We start from the raw sequence: 12,720 nt of genomic DNA, 5'->3' as shown, positions 1-12,720 counted from the left end.
AGAAAAAGAAACGATACTGTTCGCTTAGTAGGTAAAAGTTGATCACAAGAATATGATTAAACACACAAATTAGGCAATTAATATGTTCTTATAACACTAATACTAGTGCTTAAGCTAATATAGCTATTCAGAAGTTAATTTAAAAGCTCTGATTCTCGACTTAATGATAATTTGTGAGTTACGAATGCGGCCCTGGCAAGCGATAGTTAAGTTGCAGTCAAGTTACTGAGTGAACGAGCCAGTGTACGCTCGTCAGGCGTCGTGAAACCACGCACCTTCACTTAACTGAAACTTAAAGACTTTTTTTATTTTATTATTTTCCCAAAAGTTAAGTAAAGAACACGGAGTGTCATGTTGAACCATTTTTGTATTTCGAAAAATGTGATTCAGTCAACGAAAGGATTTGGTTTCTAATTTTTTTGTTTTTAATTTTTATTTTTTGGGATTTTTGAGTGTACGAACTATACAGGAGGTTTGATTTGGAATTGAAGTGACGTTGTTTTTATAAGGTAAGTTTTTGATAATTTTTTATTTTAGAAATTATAACATAAACTAGGTATAAGTATCTACATTTAGTTAAATAATTACTAAATTTTGTCTGTACCCATACAGTCGTAGAATATTTACAGTAAAAAATATGAGTTTCATGCATTCCCAGGTTCTTACATTTTTTACAATATGACTTTACATAGGTATGACTTAAACATATACTTACTATACTTACAGTTAATTTAATTCATATCATAAATCGAGCAGATCTCATAAATCTCTCTAACACCCGGATCTGCGATCTGCACAAATATTCATTGCGGGAATCGAACCCGCGACACGCAACGCAGCTATTACAACAATTAATAGGCGTTTTATGAACGCATTACAATTACAAATATAATTTAGTTACAAAGAAGTTACTTATGCGAGCATGAATGCGAGCATGAATTTACATTATTTGGGGAAGATTTTCGATTATTAGTTTGCTTCTATGAGTATAAATATAGCAATTTAAAATATTTTATTTTTCAAATTCATATGGCGATTGAATAATTTTAGATCTTTAGTATTTTTTTAATATTTACTTAAAAAAGCTCTAGGTATTATAAATGCTTTTTATTCTCTTCGATGCATATGTGTCAGATATTTTTTTTTCTATTGGACTGAAATATTAACTTGTAATCATTAGGTATGGCCATCGGAGAAAGCAGTCAAAATTAATATTGATCACCTTAAGCGTGTAAGGGTACAGGATATAGGCCTCTATTCTCACAGAGATGGAACATAAATAAAAATAAAGAATGTTAAGAACAACCTGGAACTGTGGAATCCATTCTAGATAATTCATTAATTAATATTTAACAATAGAATATTATCTAAGTAATATTTCAGAGGTTTAAAAAATTTAACTAATCGATATCGTATATCGTCAGGTATAAGTTTTGCAATAAATAATTATATTTTGTTAAATCTTATAATGTCCGAAAGCAGTCACATTCATCAGCCGACAGGTAACTTTCTCTCTCGATACAAGGGCGTAAAGCGCGCCATAAAATGTACGACAAAACACACGCTTTTTATGCGACGATACTCTATAGTCGTACTTATAGCCTATGTATAGATACCTATACTATGCATTATGCACTATAGGTACCTACTACAATATACGAGAATAACTTACTAGCCGTTTTCCCGCGGTTTCGCCCGCGTCCCGTGGGCACTACTGCCCGTACCGGGATAAAATATAGCCTATTTTACCCGGGAAGAGTGTAGCTTTACAACGGTGAAATATTTTTTTCATATCTGTTCAATAGTACCTATCTTTAAAAAAATTATCACGCACCATTTTAGAAAAGAAGCTTAAAATATGATGCAAAATTGTGAACACACTTTTTTCCGTAATATTTTCCAATCGAGGTGAATGAACTCAATAAATTAACATAACTAAGTAACAATATCAATAAATTCTATTTCGTATACTTTCACAGCAGCATTCTGTTCATAAGACTACAGACTCAAGACTAAACAGTCGGCCGACAGTTGGCCCGATGGTCATCATCTACCATCATCTACCTAGCCTTTTCCCAACTATGTTGGGGTCGGCTTCCAGTCTAACCGGATGCAGCTGAGTACCAGGGTTTTACAAGGAGCGACTGCCTATCTGACCTCCTCAACCCAGTTACCTGGGCAACCCGATACCCCTTGGTAAGACTGGTTGTCAGACTTTCTGGCTTCTGACTACCCGTAACGACTACCAAAGATGTTTAAATGGCAGCCGGGACCTACAGTTTATCGTGCCATCCGAAACACGGAAGAACTCATTATGACAAGATGGTCACCCATCCACGGACCGACCGCGCCAAGCGTTGCTTAACCTTATGATCGATCGATCCGCGCGGCTTTGACTTAGCCACGAGCTCTTCTGAATGAATCGATGCTCGATGGTAAAAAGAAAAAATGTTTTTTAAGAAAATCGTGAATTAAATCAAAGTTTTTAGTGGCCCTGATACAGACCAAATACCTGATCGTTCATTTTCATACTTATTAATGAGCTCGAACAAACTGTCAGCCGACTAAAAGTTTGCAGTGTAGGTACCTACTCTTAAATATAATAGCGTTACCTTCATAAATATAAGACGTCTTACTGCCAACGAGTACCTGCACTTTGTTCAAAATCAAAGAGTCGATTTCGCTCATCATCTTAACAATTATAGCAAATAAATACTTCTTATTAGCTGTTATTAAATAGAAAGTCTCGTATATGGCGGCTCAGACTTGACGTTTCTCTTCATATCAAGACTATTGTGTCCGTAAAAGTTTAGCTTACTCTATGATAACTTGTGATCATGAAAACCTTACAATTTTATCGACCGGCCGTTGATAGAGATGAAAAGTAACCTATATTTTTCCATCTCAGTATTAGGTACAAGGCAAGTAGGCTTATATTGGTAACTCATGAAAATTTTCACAAATTCCAGTGCGAATATTATGTACGAGTAGTTCCGTCTCAACACTTGTGGTTATAAAAATCCATATTTACTTGATTACATTGTTATGCAGATGTAAAAGTAAGTAACACTTGTTCAATTTGAAACGCATATTGACCCAACATAGTATGAAAAATATTTCGATCGGGAAAAATACAGCCAGACATTATTAAAATACCAACAATTTATGAGACAAGAAAGTAATGCAACACTCAAGTGCAAAGGCACTGCTTATTTCTCAAGAAAAGTCCGGCAGAGAGACTAGAAAGAGGTGTAGAAAGACTGTGTCAAAAGTTGGTCAAAACACAAGTAAATATTAATACACTACAATAAGTATTGTTACATGATCTTTGATCCGGGAACATTCTAGGCTGTAAATCATCAAAACAACAGCAAGCTATTAAATATAGCAACAGCCGGCAAGCCCCACTTTCGCGTTCGGATTCCGGAATCAACTCAACCAGACGAGAATAGCCCCCGAGAGAATGTAGCGATTAAATACTTCAGACAAGACAATATTAATAAACTGTCTGTGTAACTAATACTACTCATAGTCCTGGAGCAGTTATTCTATGAACACAGACCAGGAACAAAACTGCTACGTACGGAGTTTGTTTCTTCTTCCCAGCAAATACACAAACGAAATGGCAAAGTTTTTGGGACTGTCTTGTAAAGGTGGGTCTACAAAATGTCCTGATTTTCAGCCTACTTTGAATAGGTTTAGGACTTTTTATCTTTTCTGTCTTTCTTTAACCACTCCGAATTTACTATTTGTTTTAGCGATAGTCAAAATTGTACGGCGGCAAAAGTTACTGCATTCGCGTATAGCGTCATATGTACAACCTTCGAGCACCCCTGTTTTGTGAGCTGGACGATCTTCTTCTTCTAAACTTTATTCTTCTCCACTCAGCAGTGCTCATGACATTATACTTGATAGTTTCTCTCGCCTTTGAAAAGTCTGATTATGAACCTCTACAGGCGACAACTATTGGACAGATTTCTCACATCTCCTATCTTGAAGACGTCTTTCATCCTTTTGCTATGTGAAAACTATTTTTTGGTCAAAAATTGTTCTTGTTTTATAATGGTGATGTACCTACCTTACCAATGAGGCCTACAAGAGCGTCGATTGTCGACATAACAACGTTCCATTGATCTCTGGTTACCTTGTAAGGGCAAACCCGACACTTTTACTCAGCCTTACGTAATGAAGAATGCTGAACTTATAACAATATCGGCAGGTGTCACCACTAACCCGTCGGTAACCCCGCCCATCACTTTCTCAGAAGAAAGTTGTCACCCAAAGCCCAATATGCTAAACTAGAGAAATCCGGAAACGGCCAGTTTAAGCGAGAAACTAATTAGAAGAACTTTAATCGGAGTTTGATCACTCGTTAAAGTTTAATGTTTTCTGGCTTTGATCTGCTATGATTAACGTGTTATGTAATGCTATATTGCGAGTAGTTGTGTTTTTAATTAAGCCTGTGGATATTAAAATGTGGTGTTGGAATGTGGCTGTTGAAAGCCGAATAACGTTAAGAGAGAGGTGCGAAAGCTATTAATTGTAATACGTTGTTAAATACTTGACTATCTAAGAGAAGGAAAATCTTAAATAGCTTGGTAGCTTAATAAGATTTCTCGAGAACTGTAACTATAAAATTCATAAAAAGGAATTTGTTCCAGTTAAAAAACGTTATATTACGGAGTGCACGATAACAAGTAAAGCAGCTTACATAAGCCCTCAGTACATAAATAACAACAATTTCCCAATAAACGGGTCCTTTCTAAGCTCATTAACCAGTTATGGTGTAAAAATGTAAATACATCAGCGCATGCGCTCGCGTGCGACTCGCGCGCCGAGCATGTAGCACAGTGGGCCGACGGTTTTCATTGCACACAAGATTTGCATTTGTTGCTAGTTTTTTTACATATTAATATCTCATTTGAATAGTTTTGGGGGAAATGGATTTGTAATGGTTGGATTATGATTGCTGATTTTTTTGTTAAGGTTTGCTTTTTTTTTGTTTTTGTTGCTTTACTACCGGTAATATTGATAAACGCAATAGGACCTTTAGTTACTTGTACTCCTCCATAGCAACATATGACTATAAGTATACTCTCTAAAATGTAGATAACTCATACGTGTACTGAAAAGTTAACACAAATGCTTATTATCCCTATGCTTATTTTCTCCTGGCCTCACCTTATCTAATATTATTTGTTATCAGCACAGAATGATCATCCATACTTTCCTATCTGGCATCTTCCAAGTAGCAGTATTTCTAGCCATAACGACTCTCACACAATTCATCCATGTAAAACATAAATGTGTTTTTTTGTTACATTTACGTATTTATGTATTTTATACCTTTAAATTCCAGTTTATTTACTTTAACATATCTAAACTTGACGAGATATTAAACTAAGTTCAGTATTACCGTACCGTATGTGAGTGGACACTCGCAATCTCGCGGGTACATCGACCGGCGTGTTTCCGCAAACATCTTCTGTATATCGGAACAATTTCACTTATTCGCATAACCATTTCATCTGGCTTGCTTTGAGACGGATGGTGAATCCGGGACTGTTGGTGCATTAAAGTTAGGTTTGGGTCCTGATGTTTTGTGTTGGGATTTTGAAGGATTTTTAATAAATATCACAGAAAATAACAATTTAATAGATAACAATATGTACGTACGTAATGGAAAATTACATGATAACGATGTAAGATGGAAATAAGTAGATAGATCTAACAAATAGTATATAAGTCACGAAAATATATATTTTTTAAATTCCTACCTGAGCAAAAATAAATAAGCTAATCACTTTTTTCAGTTCCTACTTTTTTTAGAAAATAAATAATTCTTAAATGCATGAAAGAAATTACCTCAAGTACCTAATATAAAACGATTGAGTAATTCAACATTTGAAAGCAATAAAAGTAGTCTAGACTAGTCAATAATAGTTTATATTATAACAAGCCTATTTTCATAATACTTTTATTGAAATCGTAAAATTGATAAATGGATTTGCTTGAAAATTTAAACTGCCAACCGTACTTAAGTGTTTAACGAATGCCCAGTAAGTATATAATTTATTTTAATTCACAAGACAGATAAATGTTCTTAATCTTCTTCCGTTTCACTGTTCAAGTCCTTATGTCTTGCACGTAATACAAACTGAAACTAAAACACAATATTGTAAAACAACACCTAAACAATAACACAAAAACAATAGTTCCCAAGCGTCGACAATCCGTTACTCACTATTACCGAAACACCGAAATTCCGCATTCGTTTATTTTTCGTTCATTTTATTGTATTTTTCAACTTTCGCCGAAAACCGGCTGTATCGCGGTCGACGGCTTTCTTCTCGTAACGCAAACCTGTGCGTTTGGGCACTTGCCTATCTTTTGTTTTGTACCGTCATGCTAATTGTATTATTACGTAAACTTTGATGTAATCGGGGTTATTTTTTTCCTTTGTTTCTTGTCTAATTTGTTAAATAAGAGTGTTTTGTGTTTTGTTTCTTGTTGCCACGCGGGTTCGTTGATTAATTGGGTTAGAATTGCTGTGGGCAGTCTACGGATGGGTGGGTGATTTCGTCAGACTTAAACCCTTCGTATTCTTGGTGGGCACTTGAAACGATCTGTCTTGCTCCGGTTGAGTCGTATTGCCGTTTCAGGCAATGTGAGTGAGGGAATGGAGAGCGCGAGTTCCAATTTAGTACTAGAGTCAGCCTACTGGATGAGCTAAAATAGCACCTTTTATTATTATTGTCCAATAAGTCTAAAAAACATAATTTTGAACCATATTAGCCGTTATCGATACACAAATAATCGCTGAACCGATCATAATCTCCTTAAATAACTTCTAATTAATCGGTTATCGAATTAGACCGACTTCCCTCATCAAAGGATATTGCCACTGCATAAACTGTCGATCGCCGTGTTCCTACATGAAGCAACATTTCTTCACACGCTCCACTGCGCTTGCGCATATTGGCACAATTGTAGCATATTCCACCGGGATCCAAGCGGAAATATTGGTGTTTATGAGTCTTAATTGTGACATTAATTCGCTCTAATGGTTTATGTTTTTTATATGATCATTTGGAGTATCCGTCTCCCCTAGACGGGACGGACATACTAGGTATTACCGGTAATTTCCTTCCCTTTTTTGTAACCTAACCAACCAAATTTTTGCCCATTTTTCCGGTCCTTAATTAATCCAGGATGTAGGTTCAATCACTCTTCACAGGAACATTGCTCTTCTGATGAAATCCAAAATTGAGTTAATTGGCGAATCTCTGGTAAGCTTCCACCTCTTTAAATCCCATTGCACGTGACCCCTGTCAAGTTGAGATTCTACGACGGCATACTGGAGTACCTACCAGTTGCCTTTCTATGTATTACAATAGGCCTTCTGTTACAAGGCTGCCTCTATGAGTAATCTTAAGTTCATTAAGCCATACATGTCGGTAGCAAAACTGCGGACAGAATATTAAAATAGGCATTACTAACCACAAGACCCACCGACACAAATTAGTAAGGCCCTTGCAATGCGCTGTAATCAGTTGCATACTTGCATTCATTTGTCTAATTTACAAGGCAAAGCAAACTAATCTATTGGGTTGTGGGATTGCTACTGGAATCTTGAGCGGCTTTTCTTGTTATCTTATACCTAATGTAAATCTTATCTTCATCAGAACTGAGACCCTATCTATTATACAATACCTATACAATTTTACTTGCCAACAATTTACACCTCTGCCAAGGTCCTTCATCCTTATCCATTGATCATTATATGCCCAGAGCCCTGCCGTTTATAGAGATTCTCTTGGACCATTCATAGGGACCTGGGAAACCAGGACAATTTGCCACACTAGACGTTGACTTTTTTCACAGTGCCTTAACTTTGGGCATTGAAAAGAAAACTAAGAGCGTCTCTTTTTTCGTTGATCAGCTTTAACTACATTCGTCGCTCAAAGTTTGAGCGTGTGAAATCATAGACAAATCGCGTGTCACATCTTTCACATGACGTGTGCTTAAAATTTGCGGATTATATGCTTTTTATTGCCGCAACGGAGATGGGTGTGCGAACACATGCAATTTTAGGCAGCGTCCTAAATTAATAATTAAGTTTCGTGCCAAAAATTGCTTTTGGGATACCTATTCGTCTTGATCATTAGCCTTGACTTTCTTCGACATTATTGAAGGCAGCTCTTTCAGAGGCTCACGTAATTTCTGTAATAAACAAACATGGCTATCTTTCTTCAGAAAGGTTCTAAAATGATAGTGAAATATTGTTTTATTTCCAAAAGACGATGCGAACGACTTTCGACGTTTCTTATAAATATGCAAAGGATTACGATGGAGGATGCATTATTAATGAGTGTTAAATAGTTTTATTCATTCTTGATATCTCCCCATTAATTGTTGCATGATTTGATTTCGTATCATTTGCCAGATTACAATAAGCTTGTCTCGAAGTAGACCAGGTAGGTATATAGATTTATAATTAAAACAATTAATTAAAAATAATTGAATAAACGACCAAAATCAGCACCAAGCATTGTTCATGTACCAAACATCATCCATTTCAACACAGCACCTACCATAGACAATTGATCTATTAAAAGCTCTCGCACTTCCGTAGCCGATAGTTAAGTTAACAAGAAGTTTGTAAGCCTTTGATCTGGCGCCGACACCGTGAAGGACGAACCATTGTTAGCACGGTTAACTGTAAGAATGGCCTTAGACGTATCTAGATTGGTTTTATTGAAGTCAGTACTTGATTTCGTCTGTATTCATCTTATTATAAAACGTGCCTTGAAAAGTACCAGCTTTAGTGCTGGATTTAGTCCACTAACATTGTTCGGGATGGTGGAGTTAAAACTAGTACTAAAACTCATAGTTTGGGACTAATTTGTGAAACATGGTGGAAAAACTCTATGCTCAATTATCTTGTGGCTAGCTAAGTTTGTGTCTGCTATCTACTAGGTACTACTAGTTACCTATGTTTAGCATAGTGTACCAGAGAAAGATCGTGTAGTTGTCCCAGGGTTTATATTATTAGAAAAAGCGAAAATCTTGTCATGACTTATCACGACTTTCAATGACTGCTTTGTGGACAGTGGCTAACACTAAGCTGCATCCATCTAGAATGGAAGCCAACGTCCAAGAAACTTGTGAAAGCAAAGTCAAATAATAATAACGAGGTGTCAGCATATCTGCTTGTAATTAATTCAGTACATCTATTTCAGAGGAAATCTCTGTCAACGACAGAAAACGGATGAACGATAATAATATTGTGGAGGCGGATGTCACAAATCAGACTATCTCGTAATCTGAGTGCTTAGTGCGAGTTTTCGTGAATTTTTTTACGGACTCACATGAGAGCGCGTATACTAAGATTTGTATGCAGTGTTGCCAACTTAGTGGATTTTCCACTAATACTGGTGGTTTAAGTCCCCTATTTAGTGGCGAAATGTTGAAAGTACTGCGGGTCAAGTAGCGAAATGTAAGTTTTGTGGTACAACTTTAAGGAGTTACTATGGAGATTTGAAGTCTCACGGAATGTCAAAAAAGCATCTACAAAACAAAAAGGTGAACGACTACTATATAATTATATTAAGTACTCATTCATTGGTCAAATGCGTAACTAAACAATTTGTGAAACTACTACGCCGATTATAATTTGTGAAGGATTCGGATCGGGTCGGATGAATTGCTAAACAGATGTAATGCTTTGTCTGTTTTAATTTTCTATCGTTGCCGAGTTACATCTTTGGATGATTAAATTGTTTTAGGTTACAATAAAATATAAACAATATTTTTTTAGTGGTGAATTTGGTGGTGATTTTAAGTGTGGGATAAATTTTTGTTAGTGGTTTTCTGGTGGTTTTAAAAGTTGACTCTGGTGGTAAGCTTCTACAACTGTTGGCAACACTGTTTGTATGGAACAAAAACAGGTTCCAATTTTTGACACTAGGTGGAGCTGTTTTTGTTCCATACAAATCTTAGTATACGCGCTCTCATGTGAGTCCGTAAAAAAATTCACGAAAACTCGCACTAAGCACTCTGTATTAGAGAAGTACACTGTAGACTAAACCGTTGCCCGACAGTTGCCTGATAGTTGGGAAATATTTTTTTAAGAAAATCGTGAATTCAATCAGTCTTTAGTCGGTATATAAGACATAAATGTACGTGGTCGTTGTTATATGCGTACCAGTCATCTCCGTACTGATTTTTGAGCCTTACAAACCATCGGCCGACTAAAAATTTGCAGTGTGCACTCTTAACTTTGAAGGCAAACTAGATTACTTTTTTTAACAAACTAAATTAGGTCATGTTCTATTAAGATTAAGATTAGGGAAATGAAGTACGCCTACATAGGAGTTACATAATAAAATTGTCGTGAATAACATAAGACTTACGTGAGCCCTTGTTGCTTCCTGATTGATAAAATATGTAATAATAATTGTTTGTAATATAATGTAAGTGATTATTATAAGAAGTTTACTACCAAGACTGTGCTTTTTACTGCCCACGCTGTATGTACTATACATTTACAAGGAGAATAGTTTGACTAGCGTGATACTGGAGATATCATACATAACGCAAAATCTCCTAAGAAAGAAGCGCGCTAAAATTCAGTTGTTAGAATGAACCACCCTCATTCTCTTCTTCAATAAAGACCAGTCTATGAAAGACTCGTTAGTTCTAGTAACTGATCACGCCTTCAGTACGCTACAAGAATTCGTCTGACCTACCTGCCTCTTGGCATCTCCGCTCATTTTTCTCATTCATCCGTGACTACATATAATGATTTAGAATTAAATGAAATGAATGTAGCCACGGCCAAATGTTATAATTATTACAAACTTTTATACAATAGTTACGCAGGAGTTAATAACCTAATAACACACAATATTTCACAAAGGATACAAACTACTTCATAACCAACGTAATTTAAACTTTCATATCGTACTATTTTAACTTCCTGAGGGCTCTAATAACTGTTAATTAGACTTTAGGCAATATCCACTGACAAATGATTTATAGAAGAAGTATTGAATTCACAAAGTTAAGTAATGATAATGAAAATCCGGTAAATGACGATAATTATGTGTGTACGATATATTTTGTATACTTGTGTAACGGAAGAGGTGTGTCTTAACAGTTAATGTTATAATATGATATGTTACTGTTGCTCATAATTATTGGATCATACTTTAAGTAGGTAACGTAAGTAATAGTTGCCCTTCATAGAGAGTTCAGTCACGTAGGTCTTTTACAACCTTGTTGATGGTCATCTACAAATCCGTCTATCTAACTAACGTAACCTGATGCATGTGACGATGTGAGTACACAGACTCTAGAACATGCTAATGTTCATCATCTGCCTGACCTTTTTCCAACTATTTTGGGGTCGGCTTCCAGCCTTACCAGATGCAGCTAACTTGGTTTTAGGTACATAGCGACTACCTGTCTGATCTCCATCCCATTTAACTGGGCAACACATATGTACTTTGTTTGGTAAGACTGTTAGACAGAGTTTGCGGCTTTAAAATAGTTTAATAGATGAGCACAGAATAGGCAATACGCTTATGTATTAAGCAAAACATGTATGTTCGTCCATTATATTTTAAGTTACCATCTTATATACCATGTTTTATGCAAATAAATGATATTCTTCTTCTTTTTCTTCTTAATAGTAGGAAGAACTTTCTATCTCTGACAAAGATCCATCCATACTCCTTTACCAGCCATTTCATTCCAGAGCCACAAAGCTTTAGAACAATCCACAACAGTTCTTAGTACACCAAACACATTAAGATGTAAGATAGATGGTCATTACGGTTAAAGACCTGGTGATTACCAATCAGATACACTTTGTCACGGTTGCTACCTTTCTGTTCTATAGAATCTATTAGTGTCCTTCAACAATTCGCTATGGTTATTACCTCTTTGGAACTAGAGCCTCTCACTATGTGTAAAGGTACCTTTCTGATATCGGCGATAGTCGTACACAGCCCATGTAGCATTAAGTCACAGTATTGTGTGAGCCCGTTTCTGAGGCATGTGACATTAGCCATCAGCCGCTCGCGACAGAATGCCTGTGTCGGAAAAGTAGCTTAAAGTACTATATGCCCTAAATTGACATAAAATAATGTAATGTACAGTACACTATTATATGTTGTTTATACACATGGTGTATGCAAAAAGGAACGGGTGTGGCGTGTTGAGTCGTACACATCCTGTATTTAAGTGTTACTGATTAAGTTAATTAACATGTCAAATTAATATGTAGCACGTGTAAAGATTAGTTTAATGATTACCTGAATATAGACCAACAGATTTTTAGAGGAACGTTTCCCTCTGCCCTACTTATTTAATAGTTAGGTACGTCTGAATCTACTCAGATGTAATAAACTTCGACGAATTTTTGTTTCCCAAAAGGATTTTCAAAACCTTACCTAATTCTAGAAAACTTAAAAGGTAAATCCAAAAGTACGGGAAAACGATTCTGGATGTCCTACAATTAAAATATATAAACCCACAGTGATAAGCCTTGATGTTCAATAACACGAAAGCTTCTCATTTAACCTCTAAATCGTCCGACATACACTTAACCGTCCACGGCGCCGTGGGTTACAAATTACAACACTTACAATATCATTACTGCATTACCATTCATCTTAGGCTGCCTACACTGAACTACAATCATCCGATAAAATC

General features: G+C 36.0%; 1 protein-coding gene across 1 annotated transcript in view; it reads left to right on the top strand.

Moving 5' to 3' along the window:
• The first annotated feature begins 235 nt into the window (after positions 1–235).
• LOC110381517 (mucin-2) overlaps positions 236–12,720 on the top strand; it is a 48,411-nt gene continuing 35,926 nt past the window's right edge. Inside the window, exon 1 of the mRNA XM_021341865.3 lies at positions 236–509. The gene's annotated coding sequence lies outside the window, so the exon portion shown is untranslated. The remainder of the gene's footprint in view (positions 510–12,720) is intronic.

The sequence above is a fragment of the Helicoverpa armigera genome, chromosome 24 (assembly GCF_030705265.1).
Source record: "Helicoverpa armigera isolate CAAS_96S chromosome 24, ASM3070526v1, whole genome shotgun sequence".
Lineage (NCBI taxonomy): Eukaryota > Metazoa > Arthropoda > Insecta > Lepidoptera > Noctuidae > Helicoverpa > Helicoverpa armigera.
The sequence above is the reverse complement of the archived record's forward strand: the minus strand, read 5'-3'. Positions and strand labels throughout refer to the sequence as shown.